Below are 21331 nucleotides of genomic sequence, written 5' to 3'. Positions count from 1 at the left end.
TCACCAGATAGTAACATCTTACATGATTTATGTGCGACAGTCATTTGATGTAGGCTCGGAATGTTTCGTATTGATCATTCGATCACTTGAAAATTTCTTATAAGCTAATAGTTTGTGTGAGACAGTTATTGTCGTCTTCTAAGAATGTTTCAATGATTGAAATGGGAGTTAAGACCTAAAACCCATGTCTGGATACATTACGGTTTGTGTACTTAGTGTACGAACTGTTTTGACAGAATTCGGAACCGGAAGTTTGCATACCCGTTCACAAACTTATTCAACTGTTTAAGTCAGGGTACTTAAGTTTGCATACCCGTTCGCAAACTGATTTAACTGTTGAAGTCCGGGAACCAAGTTTGTGTACCCGTTCGCAAACGGCTTCAACTGAATTATGTCCGGAGCTAAAGTTTGCGTACCCGTTTGCAAACTCTCGGCTTGTGACCAATGTCCGGAACTTAAGTTCGTGTACCCGTTTGCAAACTTAAGTGGTTCAAGTTCTTGAATCGGTCAAGTATGATTTCTGATTCATGAACATATCCACTTATAAATCAAAAGGAATGCAATCTTTGAAACCGTGGCTAAAATGTTCATGAACTGATTCTTTTGAATCAATCCGATTTTGCTTCAATTGTGTCTTTTATATCTCTATGAGAATATAAACAATTGAACAACTCTATGAGTAACACAATTAGATTCATTTTATTATCAATTGATCTAGAAATGATAAGATGAACAAGGTTAAGAGAAAAGTGTTCATATGGCTAACTTCGGTTAACTGTTACCCATATCTAAATGAAGGTATATTTCATCTGTGTGTAACAAGCTAAAGACCATCTAATAGTGGAAAGATATTAACTTGAATCTTAAATCAGGTTTCATCTAACGGTGAATATTGAATGCTTTGTTACCAAGGTAACATTGATTGCAAACCCTGATTTGAAGACTATATAAGGGAGAACTCTAGAAACTGGGAAACCTAATCCCCACACCTCATGTGTGATATTAGTTGCGACTAGAGTCGATTCTTCTTTAACATAGGTTTTTCCTAAAACCATTATAGGTTAACGACTTAAATACTTCATTGGGATTTTGAAACCAAACACAACTATTTTCTATGTATTTGCGTATTCTGATCTTACTTTGTTCTATCGTATTAAGTACTATCTTCTCTAAGATTTGCTCGAGATTTATCTCCGATAGGTAAGATATAAAAAGTAATCACAAAGCTCTTCGTCTCATTCTTTGTGATTCCATAATAACTTTTTCTACTACCATACAGTTAAGTTATTGTGAGGTGATTGATATTTATAGGTTGTTTTTTGGGAATATAAGTCCGGTATATCAATTGGTTCCTGTTCACCTTGATTTATCAAAAGATGGAACAAAAAATTTGTAGGTATTTCTGTGGGAGACAGATTTATCAATTCAAATAAACTTTTATGTGTGAGACAGATTTGTTTATTAAGTCTTCGACTTTGGGTCGTAGCAACTCTGAGTTGTGGGTGAGATCAGCTAAAGGAATAAAGTGCGTAGAGTCCTGATGGGATTCAGAGGCGTAAGGAACGCGACTGTACCTTAATCAGTGTGAGATTGGTTAGGGCTCGACTACATTCCAGTCTGAAGTTAACTTGTAGTAGGCTAGAGTCTGTAGCGGATTAATACAGTGTGGTGTTCAAATCTGGACTAGGTCCCGGGGTTTTTCCTGCAGCGGTTTCCTCGTTAATAAAACTTCTGGTGTCTGTGTTATTTCTTTTCCGCATTATATTTTCTATATAATTGAAATATCACAGGTTGTGCGTAGTTCAATCAATTGGTAAATCTAACCTTTGGTTGTTGATTGAAATTGATTGACACTTGGATATTGGTCTTTGGTACCATCTTAGTTATTTCTCATATTGATCCGGCTCATAGATTCCTATCTGTTCAACTGCAGATTGATTTGACAAATTGAGATATAACTCTTGATATATTTTCCTTGATTGAGTCTGACTGTCTAATTGATTCTCTTGGAATTATATTGGAGTTAGTCCATACAAATTGCCTAAACAAGATATTAGGTGTGGTTGTTAGACCCCCGCTTTTTCTATTTGTATCAAAGCAGGAAAACACGTTTAAGACCTTATAAGTCTGTGTGTGTAGCAATCTGACTCTATGGACATAAACACTATCTCTATAAGCGTACCACCAGTCTTCGATGACTCTAATTACTTATGGTGGAAAATTGCTATGCGTGCCTTTCTACAATCACGTGATTTTCAATCGTGAGTTCGTGTTGTTAATGGCTATGATCCTCCGGTTGTTATAGAAGGCGATGTAACTGTTCCAAAGGATATTGGTGCATATGATCCTGCCAAGATTCTCGCTGCAAAGCAAAATTATGACAAATTAAATGCCATCATTCATGCCATTACCCCAGATATTCAGCACCATGTGACTACGTGCACTAAGTCTAAAGATACTTGGGATATCTTAGAAACTGTATTCGAAGGAAATTCCTATGAGAAAGAAGCTAGGATTCAAAACCTAAATTCTGATTGGGAAAACCTTCGTATGGCTGATGAAGATTCATTTGATGAGTTTAATCACAATGCATCCTTTATATTGGGTAAGACTATTCCTCAAAAGGACATTGTGATGAAAATTCTCAAATCGTTGCCAGCTAGATACGATTCTAAGAAACATGCCATCGTTGAAGGAGATAACCTTGATACTCTTTCCAGAAATACTCTTCTTGGAAAGTTAAAGATCTTTGATCATGAGCATACATCCATATCAGGGAAGGATATTGCTTTCAAAGAACAAAAGAATACTAAATTGCTTGACAAAAGTAAATTAAGGTGTTGGAAACTCCGTAGTTGATCCTATTGGGACTGATTCATCAGATGAAGATCTTGAAAACTCAGTTTGACTGATCACAAGACAGTTTAGAGATCTTCTTTTGAAGAGAAATAAACGGTTCATCAGAGATAAACCTAGGTCATCAGTCAAAGCTCATGACTGTGCCCCTCCGAAAAACAGGGACATCGTCAATACTGATGATGATGATATGCCACAGTGCTTCAAGTGTAAAGGTTTTGGTCATTTTGCTAATGAGTGTCCAAATCGTAGAAAATACACTGGAAACAAAGGTTTTGCTGCAACTCTTGATGAAATGTTTGATCACTATAATTCAAACGATGATGAAAAGTCAAGTGTTGCACTCCTTGGTGAAAATATTGATTTTGATAAATATAGCAATACGTACATCAATCTTGATATTCTTCCTGGAGAAACTTCGTCAACCACTATGGAGGATAAAATGGATTTTTCCCTGTTTACTGAAAATTCTATTTCACATGTTTCAGGTACCTCAATTTTTTTAGCAGCGTACTCAGCTGTGGTGTCTGAACCGTCCTCCACCTTGACATGTTCTTATTGTACTTTTAAGGGTCATGAATTCTCTAAGTGTTACAAGTACAAGCATAAAATAAGATATGTCGAAAAACTTCAACAGAGAGCAAATCGATTAGCAAATAAGCTCAAACTTGTTCAGAAGTCTAATTCTGAGGTACGTAAACTCAATACTTCTCCGAAAAAATTAATTTCTAAAGAAAAAATTAGACCCCTACGGAAAAGAACGAGGTCTAAACATTCTGTGAAAAAGGGTATTAAGAATTCCGTACATGAAGCGTATGGTGGACAAATTATTGTTCACCCCAGAACAACTTAATTGTGTTGAAGGTGCATCTTGTCTCATGTGCCTGATTTCAGAAGAGACAAGAGATGAGCACAGATCAGGCTTTAGGAAAAGAAATTTTTTGTTTTATTTTGTTTCTTTTTTGTTATCTAGAATTTTGTTGATCTTTTCATATCATAAATTGGTATTGAAAGGTTTTCCCTTTCTTGGTCATTAGAAGAGGGTTAAAATCGACAATTCTACCTTCTTTAGGGTTATGGATTGGTCGTACGTGAATCCTATTCATACATTCCTTTTTCCTTCCCTGAAAACTCTTTTTGTCACAAGATTGCTTGTTGAGCTTTAATTGTGTATTTCTCTCACAATTCCATATTTGTATGGAGACTCCAAGCATTATATGTCTTCTGATGGAAAAGATGTTAATATGAATGTTAATCCATCAATCATGAAGGAAAAAGATAAATCTCATTCCTCTACAACTTTAAAGAGAAAAAGGAAGAATATGAAGAAACCAAGGGCCATCCCCTCTAATCTTCAGAAGTTTTCTGGTGTTCTTGAAGAGTTGAAGGAAACAAGGAAGGAGATTCAGCAAATAAAGGTTATTGTTTTAAGAACTCTTGAAATTTAGAAGGCCCTGGTTCGGCATCAGTCAAGAAGGTTTGTTGGAATTGACTCCTTTCTTCATGAACCTTATGTTCCAATGGTTGTTGACGACAAGGAGTTCGAGAACGATAAATAATTTTTCAGATGTCTTAATATCTAGGAAACTTCTTATGAGAATTGATTCTTTTATTTTAAGAAGGAGAACTAGGGTTTGGAATAACATATATTGTGATTACATAGCTATTGCCAACGATTTTCATCTTGCAATGTTTTTAGACTTATTTATCTAAATTATAAGTTATTTGGAAGATGATTTTGCAGTATTAATCTTTATTGGTTTCATATATTGCAAATAATGTTACGGGATATGTGTGTTTACGTCCGTGAACTATGATTGTACCATATATGTCAAAAGTTAAGTCTATTGTGTCATTATGCAAATATTGATGGAAAATAGAATGAACTTTTGAATTATATGTCAAAGATTAAGTCTATGATATCATTATCAAAGATGGTGGACTTGGCAATTATACCATGGCTGACACCCGTACTTACTGTTATCTTGCTTCTCAGAGCCAGAATGCTTCGGTACAAAAGGTGATCCTTGGTAATTTATTCTCAACGGACAAGGTCCTGCTTATCGGTTGGCTCTTCAGAATTTTATCCAGGTATGTGGTTTACCTTCTAATTACTGTGTCGATGATACTGCCCCCCTTCCATGCATTCCCTGGCAGTCACTTATTTTGATGCAGTCAAGAAGCAAATCCCAGACCAATTTTATATGTCTGTAAGAGATTCCATTTTATGGCAGTGCAACCGGGTCAAGCATGCTCAAGATTATTTATTAGTTGTACCTATCAGTGGGCTTAATTAATGCCTCATGCCTAGACAATTCAGAGTTGTTCTTTGTTATCGTCTTGGTATCCCACTGTTTGTTGAGAATAATTTATGCTCAAGTTGTAACAAATATATGGACATATTTGGGGATCACGCGCTTCATTGTGCTAAGGATGTTGGATATAAGTTTCGACATGATCTTGTTCGTGATGTTATTGCTGACATTTGTTACAAAGCTGATGTACCTGCTCGAAAAGAAGTTTCTCTTGGTTTCCTGACAGATGATGACAGAGATTTGAAGCCTGCCGATATCCTTGTTCTCAACTGGGAAAATGGACAAGATGTTTGTATGGATGTCACAGGTGTCTCTCCATTCACTGGAGATGGTATTCGCTCATTTGTACCAGGAAAAGCTATTTTTAGTGCGGTTTCATAAAAACGTACTAAGTATTTGGACAAGTGTGTTTCACATGGGTATGGTTTGGGTGTCCTAGCTTTCTCCACTTTAGGGGAACTCGGTGAAGATACTTTGGGTTTCTTCAAGCGTCTGAAGAATCACCTGGTAAGTAATGTTGCTAGTAGAGGCTTGGGTAGTTTTATTTTTTATAGGTTAGGCATTGCTATTCAACAAGGAGTTGAGGCCCAGCTTGTTGCTAGGTTACCAACCAAAATCTTTGTATGATTGAATCAATAATTGTAAAGGAAAAATAGATTGAATCTTTGAATATTCTCCAGTATTGATCTTTCCCTGATCCACTTCTATGTGAAAGTACTGTACGGCTCCGTAAGTTTTCTTATGTTGAGCATTTCCGATTAAATTAATCATTAAGGTTCCTTTTTGGTTAATTTAATTGATTTTTCTGGATACAAATTCATGTTTCATGTGATTTTTTAATGTCCAAAGAAATCCTTCTTTTCTTGTAAAAGTAAGGTCGCTCTTGTTGTTCTTTCGGGAATGACATTTTATGGGAAAGAGTTCTTAATTGAACTTGTGCTTAATTGCCAAATTTTTGTGGGGAGTGCGGCTGTGGAATATTATAGGAGTTATCTTGTATCTTTATAAACTCTTAGATGAATACACTAAGTTTCCACTATGTGAAATCATCGAAACAAAGTTGATATGTTCTCTTTTAGTCATGAAGTATCTCTTTGAGAATTTCATTATGATCCCGCTAGTTTTCGTACCCTTGCCAATTTATATTGACAAAAAGGGGGAGAATTATTTTGTAGTTCACACAACATATACATATGATTTACGGATCATTATGTAAGGGGGAGTGTTTTTCATTGTGAGATGAAGTATTGACTAAGGGGGAGTGATACATATCACCGTAGTATTATTGTCAAAGTTGTGATACAATTGAACTTTGATGCTGTGTAATAATACTATGACATTGTATAACAATAATTGAGAACAATTGTTTTCTTATTGTTATGGCTACGGATCTTCAACAACTATGATGCTGAGTTTAACACGTTCAGAATCACTGGAGTACTTGGAGTGACGAAGAATTCAAGGAATGTTGAAGAACCAAGGAAATCAAGCATTTGGATGAGAAGGTACAAAGTTTATTTATTTTGTAATCCATATGTATTGATAGTTTTTGTCACTAAAATTGACAAAGGGGGAGATTGTTAAAGCACTGCTCGGTCGAACTCGCAAGCGTTGCTATCTCAAGCTTGTTTGTAAAGTTTAGTTTTCAAAACTATAAGTATTGATTTCTAGTCTACTTAAAGCTATGTCTCGGATTAGGATAAAATGTGTAGTTGAGCTTTAGAATTCACGGCGTTCATCGATTAGAGACGAAGAACTACTAAGGGGAGCTTGTGGAACTTCATCAACAAAAGGTATGTGGATACTTGAACTCATCTCTCACTCAGAAGTCTATTTTATTCTATCTCCTATTGAGACAAAAATCGTATAGATATATAGGCTTTACATTATACACATTTGGTATTTCGAGCTGAGTTTAACTTGCTTATATCTTTCTCGAAATACGTGTTGGTACGCTTTTTGCTTTAACCACGTTCATCATTATTCTTGACGAAAGTCAAAAGATGATCATGTAAAAATCACCTGGTAACATCTTACATGATTTGTGTGAGACAATCATTTGATGTAGGCTCGGAATGTTTCGTATTGATCATTCGATCACTTGAAAATTGCTTATAACCTAATAGTTTGTGTGAGACAGCTATTGTCGTCTTCTAAGAATGTTTCAATGATTAAAATAGAAGTTAAGAGCCAAAACCTATGTCTGGATACATTACGGTTTGTGTACTTAGTATACTAACTGTTTTGACAGAATTCAGGACCGGAAGTTTGCATACCCGTTCGCAAACTTATTTAACTGTTTAAGTCAGGTTACTTAAGTTTGCATACCCGTTCGCAAACTGATTTAACTGTTGAAGTCCGAGAACCAAGTTTGTGTACCCGTTCGCAAACGGTTTCAAATTAATTAGGACCAGAGCTAAAGTTTGCGTACCCGTTTGTAAACTGTCGGCTTGTGACCAATGTCCGGAACTTAAGTTCGCGTACCCGTTTGCAAACTTAAGTGGTTCAAGTTTTTAAATCGGTTAAGTATGATTTCATACTCATTAACAAATACATTTATAAATTAAGGAATCCAATCTTTGCAAACCGTGGATCAAATGTTCATGAACTGATTCTTTTGAATCAATCCAATTTTGCTTCAATTGTGTCTTGTTACTTCTATGAGAATATAAACAATTGAACAACTCTATGAGTAACACAATTAGATTCATTTGATTATCAATTGATCTAGAAGTGTTAAGATGAACAAGGTTAAGAGAAAAGTGTTCATATGGCTAACTTCGATTAATTGTTATTGAGCCAACTCAATATACACGTTTAGGTATGGTTACCCATATCTAAATGCATGTATATTTTATTTGTGTGTAACAAGCTAAAGACCATCTAATGGTGGAAAGAATATTGAATTCTTTGTTACCAAGGTAACATTGATTGCAAACCCTGATTTGAAGACTATATAAGGGAGAACTCTTGGAACTGGGAAACCTAATCCCCACACCTCCTTTATGATATTAGTTGCGACTAGAGTCAATTCTCCTTTAACCTAGGTTTTTCCTAAAACCATTATAGGTTAACGACTTAAAGACTTCATTGGGATTTTGAAACCAAACACAACTATTTTCTATGTATTTGCGTATTCTGATCTTACTTTGTTCTATTGTATTAAGTACTATCTTCTCTAAGATTTGCTCGAGATTTATCTCCGATAGGTAAGATATAAAAAGTAATCACAAAGCTCTTCGTCTCATTCTTTGTGATTCCATAATAACTTTTTCTACTACCATACAGTTAAGTTATTGTGAGGTGATTGATATTTATAGGTTGTTCTTTGGGAATATAAGTCCGGTATATCAATTGGTTCCTGTTCACCTTGATTTATCAAAAGATGGAACAAAAAATTCGTAGGTATTTCTGTGGGAGACATATTTATCAATTCAAATAAACTTTTATGTGTGAGACAGATTTGTTTATTAAGTCTTCGACTTTGGGTCGTAGCAACTCTGAGTTGTGGGTGAGATCAGCTAAAGGAATAAAGTGCGTAGAGTCCTGATGGGATTCAGAGGCGTAAGGAACGCGACTGTACCTTAATCAGTGTGAGATTGGTTAGGGCTCGACTACATTCCAGTCTGAAGTTAACTTGTAGTAGGCTAGAGTCTGTAGCGGCTTAATACAGTGTGGTGTTCAAATCTGGACTAGGTCCCGGGGTTTTTCCTGCAGCGGTTTCCTCGTTAACAAAAATTCTGGTGTATGTGTTATTTCTTTTCCGCATTGTATTTTCTATATAATTGAAATATCACAGGTTGTGCGTAGTTCAATCAATTGGTAAATCTAACCTTTGGTTGTTGATTTAAATTGATTGACACTTGGATATTGGTCTTTGGTACCATCTTAGTTATTTCTCATATTGATCCGGCTTACAGATTCCTATTTGTTCGATTGTAGATTGATTTGAAAAATTGAGATATAACTCTTGGATATCACTAGTACAGAAATGGCCTTTAGCCACGCCAGGTATAAATTTCCCTGTCACGCCTTCTTGGTTTTGGCGTGTCTATAAGGTGTAATTCTACCCTATAGACACGCCATGTTCAATGGGCGTGTTAATATAAGTGCTTTCAGCCACGCCAGGGCTAGTAGCGTGTCAAAATATCAACCGTTTAGTCACGTTAACTTTAAATTTTTGATTGGGCGTGTTTATAGACCAGTCTACGGCCACATTAGGTAGTTGTGGCGTGTCCAAAAGGTTAGTCACGCCATTTAAGGTGTAGTTTTAAAGTTGGTTCATTAGACACGCCAGTATATGCGTGTCCATAGTGTATGATTGATTGACACGCCAGTATATGCGTGTCCATAGTGTACGATTTATAGACACGCCAAATTCAAAGTGTGGCAAAAAAGTTCCTTTTTTAGACACGCTAGTATATGTGTGTCCATAGTGTGCATTCTATAGACACGCCGGTTTTATAGCGTGGCTAAAAAGTTCATTTTGAAAAAATTAATAAAAAGCTTTTTCCCATATTCGAACGCATGACCTCGAAGGAGTTAGGTAACATATCAATCCACCAAGCTGCCCATCTTTAGAAGTTTAAAATTAGTGTTTTGAAAAAACTAAACTGGTTCAACTACTCAACATTTTAATAAACACGCCAAATTCAAATTGTGGCCAAAAAGTTCCTTTTTTGGACACGCTATTATATGTGTGTCCATAGTGTGTGTTCTATAGACACGCCGGTTTTATAACGTGGTTAAAAAGTTCGTTTTGAAAAATTAATGAAAAGCTTTTGCCCATGTTCGAACGCAGACCACGAAGGAGTTAGGTAATGTATCAATCTAAAATTAGTGTTTTGAAAAAACTAAACTGGTTCAACTACTCAACATTTTAATCGGGGCTCATGCCCCCAAGTCCACGAGATAATTTTGGGCTGGTCCTCGGACTTATGGATATATTGTTACAAGGCTCATGCCCCCAAGTCCACAAGATAATTTTGGGCTGGTCCACGGACTTATGGATATATTGTTACAACTGGCGGACTTATGGTTGATGGTCTAAACCAGGCTCAGCCCCTTGGAAAAACTTATTGGTTAACGATGATAGTTAACAAGTTTATTTTACAATAAACTGGATAGAAAAAGACATGATATTGTATGTTGAATCAGTCAATTCTTGTTCTTTTTCATGAACATCTAAGCTGAAGTGAAGCATACAAATGTGCATCTTTATAAAAACTTGCATTACAAAGAAGAGAGCATAAAATAAATTTTAAATTTTATTAATAGATGAGGTTTCTTACAAGGAGATATAATCCCACTTAAACATAAGAAATTTAAAATAAAAATAAAAATTGATCTTAAACATGAATTTCCAATGGTGAAAAAATATCCAAAACAAAGTATAAACTCAATGATTACAAAATACGAACATGTGCATCAGAACATGCTATAAGTGCCATCCCAAGCCCCGTGAATCATCAGAACATGTACTTCTCAAGATTAAAAAATAAATCAAGTTCCAGGTGTTTATCAGAGTAGACATATTTGAACATGTACTTCTCAAGATTAAAAAATAAATCAAGTTCCAGGTGTTTATCAGCGTAGACATATTCGGACCTTTGAAATTTGAATCAATAATTAAAGAGGGCCAGCGAGTTCAACAGTTGGACGAGAAGTACTTCTAACACCAAAATCCATAGCAATGCCTGGAAGCACGACCCAAACCAAGTAAACAAAAAGCTAAAATGAAGAAAACTGCAAACAAATATTCTCAAAATATAAGAATAAGATTAAGAGTAAAGCATACAACAAATATTTTGCAAAATGCTTTTTGTTGCAGAGTGATTCCTATCAACCTCATCCTAAAAAACTGAGGTAACAGCTGAAAGGATTTTTTTCACTCCTCAAAGAATAATTTATATAAATTGAAACAAAACCATCAACAAATCCGTCATGAGTATAGAGTTCAGAAGAAGAATATATCTTTCATAATCAAACTTAGATGAGTATAGAGTTCAGAAGAAGAATATATCTTTCATAATCAAACTTAGAAATGGTATTCAATGAGGACTATGGTCAATAAAGTAATACCGCAGATGCGGCTGCATCTGAAGGACCAGTTTCTAGTGCTTCAGCAGCTACGACGTTATAAGGAAGCACTCAACCGGAACTCTCATATTCATCCATATTATCATCTTGCTTTCGATCTGCAAGTTTATGACATACCATCTCTTTGTGGGGAATTGAACTACAGTACAACAAAACGAAGATCTGGTACAAAAACAATCTGGAAACCAGCCACGAGACGAAGAGAATTGTGCAAGACGATAGCTCTTATGCCTATTTATGGCCTTTGGATTTAACTAAGAACGTCACAACAACTACAACCATGAAAGTCAAAACTTAACTAGATAAAGTTTGGAATATAGAGGTCGAGATGGAATCAGTTCTGTCCCGATTGGCTAATTCTATTCTTTTGTTTTTGTAATTGTCATGCCACTGTTTTATAACAACAAAATTTTCCTATAAGAATACTATAATAATGAGTAAACACTACATCAGAATTCCAATTCCACTACTACAACCAGTCGGCAAATTCACAGATCAGTGACAAAACCACAACTATCAACTTCAGTAATAGCAGATTGGTGACCATGATGGTAGAATGGGTGAACAGAATTACTAGAAACCATTCAAACATCATGATAGTTGCATAAAAAAATGTGAAAAGTTGATAAAGATTCTACCAAGTAAGCGTGAGATGCAAAGTTAATATCTTCATCAAAGAGCAGAAACAGTGAAAGCGTGTTGAATAGCTATAAACAAGGTGCCACAAAATCAACATAGTCAAGAAATAGATGCCACAAAATAAACAAAAAAATACTCACAGAAGTGATTTATAAAAATAGGTGAACTACATACAGAGTTACCAAAAGTTTTAAAAAAAGGTAAGCTACATACCTCAATTGTGAGAACCACCCGCAGAAGCCTCAGAATCAATCCACCTGATCTGAGAGCAAAGTTCATTAATTCCTCTAACCATCAATATAATTTACAAACTTCAGTCCTTGAGTAACAAGTTCATCCTGAAGCGACGGATATTCTGCAGTTTTAGGTCATCCCGATCATGAGAATATTCTGCATTTTCAGGTCACTCTGATCCTGCTTTAATGAACCAAGATTCAACTCAAACCCAAACTTAAAATTTTGTTACCATTTCAATATTATCGTTCAATATACATTCATTTAGTCATTTAGAAAAACAAAACAATAAGAAGAAAAAGACCTAGGAAAAAGGATACAGCATGGAAAAAAGAATTCTACCTAAATCATAACCTTGTTGTAGTCACCTAATTATAAAACTCTGAAGCAGCAAACCACATTTCAACCTACACAAAGACAAAGCAGTTAACTACAAAGTATTCGCTCGACTCACAACAAGGATCAAGAACAATGTAATATGGGAGTAAGTAAGTTCTCACCGGATAGAAAATGTACCTCGCCGGCATGTCCCACATTCGAAATCGCTGTCTTACAGAGTTCCAGATGCTTTATTTGAAACAAGGTGATCAGAACTATGAAACTTTATTACTATAACACTTTTGTAGAAAAGAGAGAAAAACAGATATATGCAGATTGTGGAGTAAGAAATTACGAACCACGTTACTACCGGGCATCCAGAGCAGACGGATTGTTCATTTTCAGTCTGAGAAGCGGGATTCCTTTTAACAATAACCTAAACAGGAGGGGGAAAATGGGGAAAATTATATTAAAGGTGTGACATAGATTACTAAAAAACAGCTTCCACAGCTGGGAAGTTCATGTATCTGTACATATTCTTTCAGAAAGATAAAACACATTCTTAGCAGATATAAATCAAATGAAAATTCATACAATGAATTTCTAAGTAAACCCATTAATGTTTGTAAATCTAATCACACTAAGATAAAGGCTAAAGTTTCGCAATTAGGATACTTGTTATTTCATTTCAAAAGCCATGAAACCATAAGGGAGAGTAGTACTAAACGCAAGCAACTAAATAACATACTAATACATGCAATCTAAAATGTTACACTATGTATATGGATTCAAATGATAAAATGTACATGTTAATTCGCAACCATATGTTACTCTATGGAATGAAAAAATAAATCACACATTACATGTGCAAATATAAAAGATTATACATCGCTGAGAGATCTAGCACAAAGAAAGCAAACACTTAACTCAGATGTTTGCTGAAATAAACAAGCTTTCATGTCAGTAAAAGAAAGACAGGATTCATCAATCCATTCTATCCTAAATTGACTTCAGAAGAACTCAGGCATAGCTTGAAACAAATCAAACATCACATTATCTAGTATTGAAGAAGTGATCTACAGAATATATACCATCAAGTTATTCCATACCTTTCAAGATCTTCGGAACTCCCCTCCAATCCAGGTACGACACATGATAATGCGTTCGGACAAGTTCTCCGGTACAAGTAGCAAAGTACTGTGGATCAGGACCTTCAAGTCTGTCACTTACATCCATTTCCACCATCAGCTTTGGAGCAGTTTGAGTAGTGCGAGCATTTACCAGAGTTTCAACAGTTTGAGATGGGAATACTGGTGTAGGTGCACCGTTAGAGGTTGCAGTTGTTTCCATCTGCAGTACAACGAAGAATCACAACTATAAGCACAACTACAACATAAAACAATGATATATAGTACACCTATCATAAACCTCTCAACTTACAGCATATACACCTATCAGTGGTATCACTAGTTCATAAACAACTAAAGAAACCTAACACCAGGTCTAACATCCAGCAAACTTAGTCCAACAAATCTATCAGCAGTTTTAAAAACCAAAGAAATATAACCATAATTGTTGCGAAGAAACTATTCACAAAAATTAAGAAAAATTATAACGAACGCCAAGGAACCTTGATGTATGTATAACCTCTATCTACAATTTCTTCAAAATCTAAATAACCAGCAAACTTAATCCAAGAAATAAAACAGAAAAAACTATGAACAAAAGTTCAGAAAAATTATATGGAAAACCAGGGAACCTTCATAGTTTTGCTTCTGAAATATGTATTGTATAAACTTATCTACAATTTCCTCAAAATCTAAATACTATGAAAACCAGCAAACTTAATCCCAGTGAATAATTAAAAAGAAAAAAGAAACCCTTTAACTTAATTGATTTTAGACTACTGTGAAAACCTAGACAAAAATTAAACCACCAATTACAATTTTCATACAATTGATGATTATAGGTTAGAGGAAGAACAACTTTTTTCTCAGCCAACAAACAGCAAACCATAGTGAAATCCCATCAATTGGTTTTAGTCTATTGAGAAAGATTAGAACCAAAAGTTCTTTCGGATCAAACAAAACAGCCTAGTTTTAAAAAGCAGAAACTCTAAAATTAAAACTCAGAAATAAATTAAAGGTTTCATGGAAGTACCTTAACAAAAAAAAGAACTTCTTTTTCAGAGACAATAAGAACAATTGCTGAAATCCTCTTTCATACGAGAAACCTTTGAGAATTTTAAAGTAGATTTTGGTGAAATTTTTGGAGCGGGAGATGAAAAAAAAGGGGGAATTTTTGGATCTCGATTTGTTGAAAATTTGAGAGTGATAAGTTTTAAGACCCAACTCTGAGGTAGTTAAATTTTGGTGGGCGGGGGGATTTTTGGAGCTTGATCTTGGACCGAAATTAGTGTAAATCTGAGAGCGAGAGATAAAAAAATTGGAGGGACTTTTAGCCTCGATCCGATAAATACTCTTAAGAGAAAGTTTATCTTATTCAATATATAAATCCTGATATTTAGGTCATGAAGTGTTGATCAAATCAGAATTAGGAGAGATTTATTCGTGGCAAGTCAATAACCATAGATGGGCCTATATCGCTTGCCAAAACACGCGACTCCCTTAACGGTCCATTACTGAATCTTTATTTTGGCCAAATAACTTTATTTTATTACGTGTATAGATGTTTCTTTTCTTTTTTTTTTCTTTTTTGTGACGCTAAATGTACCTTTTTATGGTTGTTGTTGTTTACGTAAAACTTTTATTCTATACAACTTCAATTCAATTTTTATAGTTTGGTCTGGCTAACATGAGTTACAAATAAATAAATGTCTGAGTCAAAGTAGTTTAGATCGTTTCCCGATCCTACTGGATTTTGGAGCTTGAAGCTTGGAGTAATAAGTTTGGACTTCGTCAAAATTTTGTCCAATCCTCGGAATCCATTTATTATATTGCTTCTCATAAGTCATGATTTGTACCTAATTAACATTAAAATTTGAACACTATCATGCAATTAAGTGTGTAATATTGTTATACTGAATGTATTGATCATGTATTTTGAGGTTTTTCTATCCGATATCTCTTATTTGAGGGGTTACAAAATTTTATTTTTTAATTTTAGTGCATGCAAGGCCAACTCGGAAAAATCGTCAACTCGTTTTGCTCAAAAATCGGTCCAAATCGGCAAAACCGTTTGTCTTTTTTCACTAAAAATCAGAAATGGCTTGGAATAGGAAATTGCCTCATCATATAGCCTGTAGCGATTACTCGGCGAGTAATCGACCTTGGGAAGTGATTTTAATTACACAAATGAATAACTTCGACAAATGATTATTTTTTTCGGGTCCCGATTAAGGCAAATGGGATAAATATATAATTTCGCTAAACGCATTAATGAAGACCAGTGATGTATAAAAACTAAAATGTTAATTGTCGGATTTATCCATCGTTATATCGCGCGCCTAGTAAATTATCACGTTTGCAAATGACGTTTTCTTGCACTAAATAATGGGCCCAACTATTTTCATGTTATAGTGACAAGATTTGTATCTCGCATTGAAGAGATGGTATAACAACCTATGTAAGTTTTTAAAATAATAATAGTAAATAAATGTGTGAGTAATATAAATATCTTCATCGTCCATCAAGATTACAAAAAAATGCATATTTTCATCTCAACTAAAATTTAAAACGTGCATTTATTTTCCATAATTCGGTATTGGAGGTAATAGATATGACTAGTAGAGTTAAGTATAAATTTCTAGTAAAAATGAGTAAACTTGATTTTAATTTGTGGAAAATTAGTGAAAGTGAGTACAATCTAGGGTAATTGAGTAAAGTAGGACGCAATTAGTGGACAACAAGTAGAGTTGAGTATGATCTAGTAAAACTAAGTAAATTTGAATATAATTTTGTGAGTTGAGTATGATCTAGTAAAATTGGGTAAGCTTGAATATAATTTGTCGGTAACTAGTACAATGGAGTATGATCTAGTAAAATTGAGTAAACTTGGATAGGATTTGTGGATAATTACTGAAAATGGGTATGATGTATAATGTAATTAAGTAAAATTGGACAAAATTTGACATTATTGGTGAATAATTGTTGAAAGTTATTTTGATCTAGTGAGATTAAGTAAACTTGGACTCGAATTGGATGTAATTGGTGGATAATAGGTGAAAGTGATTATAATCCAATGAAATTGAATAAAATCAAATTCAATTGGTGGATAACTAGCACAGTTTAGCATGATCAAGTAAAATCGTGTAAACTTGGAAGTATTTTAGGATAACTAGGGAAAGCGAGTATGATCTAGTGATATTTAGTAAAAATTAACATAAAAGTTAATATAAATCATCACAATTACAGAATAGATCATACAATAGGTGAATAATTGCTGAAGTAATTATGATACAGTGAGATTGAAAAAAAAAATTGGACTCAATTATTGAAAGTGAATATGATATAGTGAAATCGAGTAAAATTGGATGCAATTGGTTGATCATCTATGAAAGTGAATATGAGCTAGTGAAATTGAGTAAAACTGAATTCAATTGGATGCAATTGGTGTATAACTGGTATAGTTGAGTATGATCTAGTAAATTTGAGTAAACTTGGATGTAATTTTTAAGATAGTTAGTGAAAAGGAGATGGTCCCAAGTACACCACCAATTTTTTCGTTCGCTAATATGTATGGACAAAACCTAATACAATGAAAGTACATCGAAATTTAAGATCTTTGAACAATTCAGCTGCAATCGTGCTCCTTGCGTCTCTATAGCCTCGTAAAGCTCTATGCAATAGATTTTGTTAGTTGATGTCCTCTAAAGCCTAAGAGTTGCTTCAACCCAAGTGAAGACTTTTGGTACCAATCTGCTTCTAACACACAACTTATTTGATTTCCCTTTTGATATTTTGATATCTATGTAAGGTAATATGTATATAAAAAGTTCAGCAACCTCAAAAATTGGGAATAATTACACTCAGTTAGCTGAGAAGCATGGATTACTAACCGCCTATCAATAACAACCCAAACAAATCGAATAAGAGTTTATATATCTATCTTGAGGTGTCACAAAGTTTGAGATGAAGAGAACTTTGTGATTTCTATCTATTTATCTCGTTCCTGATTCAAGATACTAAGAAGCTCGAAGATCAATAAGAACAAGATCATGATACACGAACTATCAGGTAAAATATAGTCAGATCTAGTTTCTTGATTCTGTTAGTTGATCTCTATTTATAGACTTTGAAGACTCTAGACAACTTTGAATTCAAACAAACACTTTCTCACTCTAGGTGAAATTCTTATGAGGAAATGAAACTCTTAGCAGGAATTCATGTAATCATATAAAAAAAATTCTTTAACATTACCCGCAAAAATATACACTACGCTCCAAAGTTATGGAATTGTTTACAACAAATCCGAATCCATATGACAACCCTAAGTTAAACCTCTACCGTTCATAGATTTCCATAATCCCTATGCCTAAATTTCAAAGTAAGATCCACCGTCGAAACATTATCTTAAAAGCCAATTTTTTTCCCTTCCCTTGCCTCTCTCCTTTCTCTTTCCCCACGATCTCCAAACCTCACCTCTATGGAGTAAACGAAAAACCTAACTCACCACCTTTACTTCCAGAACGAACACAGAAGAATCCCCGATTTTCCGCCTCCTCACTGGCATTAGCACCGGAATCAGATGATCTATTCCTCATCTAACTCTCTCTGTATCCTCCGTCACCCGTTCTTTATGGAAGTTAGGAAAACCTAAAATCCATTTCCGCTGCTTCTGGATCATGGAAGTTTTTCTTTGTTTGTTCAGGGTTTATAACGTGGAACTAGATTTGAACCCAAATGATATAAGTCTTATTATCGATTTTTTTTCTCTTATTTTTTTACTTACATCACCAGATTTGGTTTGATTGAGTCTGTATTGCGTTCAATTTGGAAGTCATTGCGTTTCCGAATTTTCATTATTCAGCGTAAATCGACAAAGTTCAGCATTGATTTGGGGATCGGTCGATCTTCATTGAGAATCGAAATTGTTAGGGCTTCGATTATTCAATTCTACGAACAAGGTGATGTATAACTTCGTGTTTTATAAATTTCAATTTCAGTTATTCCCGGGATTGATTATTTACAGGGTAAAAATTCTGGGTAATTAAGAGTACAGTTAAATAATTTTGATTTTTTGGTTAATTTTATTTTTTCTACTTTTCAAAATCTGATTTTCGATTGATTTTTCGCAACAATTAGAAATAGTATTTTATAAGAGAAGATTTAGATCGGGATATAGGAAATCAGTCACAAGAACCGCCACCACCTCAGGTTTCTATCAAATCATAAAACCCTCATCTTAACTGACCATTTTGATTTAAGGGGGTTGGTTATGGTAATTTTATTCGTTACAGGTTTTTGATTATTCTTTTGTCCATTTACAAATATTTTATTCGATCTTTGTTTTTATTTTGGCTTGTGATTCGATATGAGTTAGGTTGGAATTTTTATCTGGTGATTGCTGATGACTTTGGTGTTTTAGAAGTAATTGAAATTCAGGTCTACTTGTGAATATTAGGTTTGTTGTTGTCTGGATTAGTTTCCTAGGTTATGTTTAAGTGTATGTGGGTATGTTTTTACTTTCCAAATCAAAAGTTTTGGTGAGAAAAACCCAATTTTGGATGCAACCCTAGTTGTTTTTTTTCTCTTTGAGATGATATTATTGGTGTGTTATCTGGTTTTCAGATTCAGTGATTTGCATCTAAAGCAGTTAATTTTGCGTGAATGTATTGCAGATGGAAACAAATATAGCTTATGATGTTGGTGCAATGCAGAGACGCGGTGTTGCGAAAGCAGCTAAGCATTTGGCAATTTCTCATATTGTTCAACTCGTTGAGGTGAGTTTCTTTTAGCATTTATCAATTCTTTTTCTTAAAAGATGTAATATAACTGGTCTTATGCATACCTAGTGATTGCCATTTTGTATTTGATTTGCTACTGTCTGTGTCTGGTAATAGTATCAGTAAATGTGAACAATCATTGTTATAACCTTATGATGTTGGTGCAATGCAGAGACGGGGTGGTGCGAAAGCAGCTAAGCATTTGGCAATTTCTCATATTGTTCAACTCGTTCAGGTGAGTATCTTTTAGCATTTATCAATTCTTTTTCTTAAAAGATGTAATATAACTGGTCTTATGCATACCTACTGATTGCCGTTTTGTATTTGATTTGCTACTGTCTGTGTCTGGTAATAGTATCAGTAAATGTGAACAATCATTGTTATAACCTTAATTAGATGATTTTATTTGTTTCGTTTCGGGTGTAGAGGTTTGAACAAACTGATGGTACCTCATTTACGTCATGACTGCCAAGTGTTGCCGGATTGCCTGCTAATATAAAAGAAATTAAGGTGATTATCATTTTCAACTTTTTCTCATGCAAACTTAAGCTTATAATCTATATATAGTAAATTACAAATTCAATACTCTGTACATGGAAAATGAACGTCTATATTGGTAATACTTGTAACTGATTTATGGTAATTTTAAAGATATCTTTTACTTCCTGGTAAACAAATGTATACTCATGAGCAATATAATAAGCATGTAGGACTCATGTTGGAGCAATAATTTTCGTGCTCCAGAACCTTTTCTCCAGCAGCCCCCTTCTTGTTCCTTATCTCAATTTCCTCAAGCCTTGTATTCTATTTCCTTCTTTGTTTGCAGGATGAGTTCATCTTGTTGATGAGCGTTTGCATTTGTCTCTTTCTGAATGAAGGACTCATGCTGGTTGTTGCAACAATTTGGTAAGATATATGCTGGAGCATTTTGGCTGTGATTCGTACAGGTAACTGATGCTTCTCTCTTCTGAAAACTTAACTGGATACAATCATGTTCCAAAGTCGTTGATTTGATTTTATGTATGAATATTTGTAGTTTGATTCTTCACAAGACTAAACTTTGTGCTCCTGCACTTGCTCCATTCAAGGCTTATTACGAAGGTGATGGTTTTCCCGATGTGTTTGATTTGTCATTGTTGTCTCATGTCAAGGTTCGTAATCTTCACTCAAATACCACTATTAGGACCTTAAAGTTTATTCAGCGTCAGTAGTCTGTCCAGTCTGAACTAACCCAAGAACATCACCCTAAAAGTATTGCTCAGCCAAGAACTCTTCTCCCTCTAACCAGAATCCACCTCATTTATTTTGATACTTCTTATATAGAGTCAAATCGTACTATTAGAATTGGTATAGTTCTTCTTGATAATGTAGGAAACTTCTGGGGTGCCAAAACAATCCCAAGCACATCATGAGATTCTTAACATGTTGAAGTCAAGGCTCTTCTTGTGGCCGCACTATGGGTTAACGTGCTGGAACTACAGTTTACTTCAAAGGGGACTGAAGCTATCACCAACTCTGTCAATGCTTCTAAGTCTAGTGTTAAGCGGACTACCATCATTCTGAAGATGTATGCTATGCTATCAAGTGTTCAAATCACCATATTTAACTATTGCTGTCATAGTCGTCTCTGTCATGTTTTTTAGATTTTTAGTGTAGTTAATGTTAGTATTATTCGAAAAAAATATTGTATTGGTTTCTGTGCATGTGCAGTGCATGAGTCAATTTGTTTTGTAACATGTGACAAGGTCTTATTTGGAATAAAATTTATGTTAATTTTGGGTAAATAAATTTGCCATTTTTTTTAAATATATCAAATTTGAAAAGAAAATACTTATTTTGAATTAAGGGCTTGAGATAATTCCACGTGGATGGTGGAAGATGTATCCAATTCAACGACTTAGATTTCATCAACGTGCTCGGTTAAAATTATCGATTCAAATTAACATATGTGAACGGTGAAAGATGC

General features: G+C 34.5%; 2 long non-coding RNA genes across 5 annotated transcripts; one reads left to right on the top strand and one right to left on the bottom strand.

Annotated features, from left to right (window-relative positions):
- Window positions 1-10501: 10501 nt before the first annotated feature.
- On the bottom strand, window positions 10502-14941 carry LOC113313848. Of its 4 annotated transcripts, XR_003342079.1 has the most exons (8): window positions 14622-14941; window positions 13571-13811; window positions 12821-12897; window positions 12644-12710; window positions 12486-12550; window positions 12123-12323; window positions 11909-11977; window positions 10502-10867 (listed from the first exon to the last, which is right to left on the bottom strand). It is a non-coding gene; the product is annotated as an uncharacterized LOC113313848 (long non-coding RNA). The 4 variants fall into 4 exon arrangements; XR_003342077.1 differs by having other exon boundaries at window positions 11909-12323; XR_003342078.1 differs by having other exon boundaries at window positions 10502-11977.
- Window positions 14942-18039: 3098 nt separating this feature from the next.
- Window positions 18040-21101, top strand: LOC113308626. The gene is made up of 6 exons (XR_003339947.1): window positions 18040-18546; window positions 19261-19362; window positions 19538-19600; window positions 19792-19875; window positions 20192-20312; window positions 20402-21101. It is a non-coding gene; the product is annotated as an uncharacterized LOC113308626 (long non-coding RNA).
- Window positions 21102-21331: the final 230 nt, after the last annotated feature.

The sequence above is a fragment of the Papaver somniferum genome, chromosome 9, assembly GCF_003573695.1.
Source record: "Papaver somniferum cultivar HN1 chromosome 9, ASM357369v1, whole genome shotgun sequence".
NCBI lineage: Eukaryota > Viridiplantae > Streptophyta > Magnoliopsida > Ranunculales > Papaveraceae > Papaver > Papaver somniferum.
This window is presented reverse-complemented; position numbering and strand designations above follow the sequence as displayed.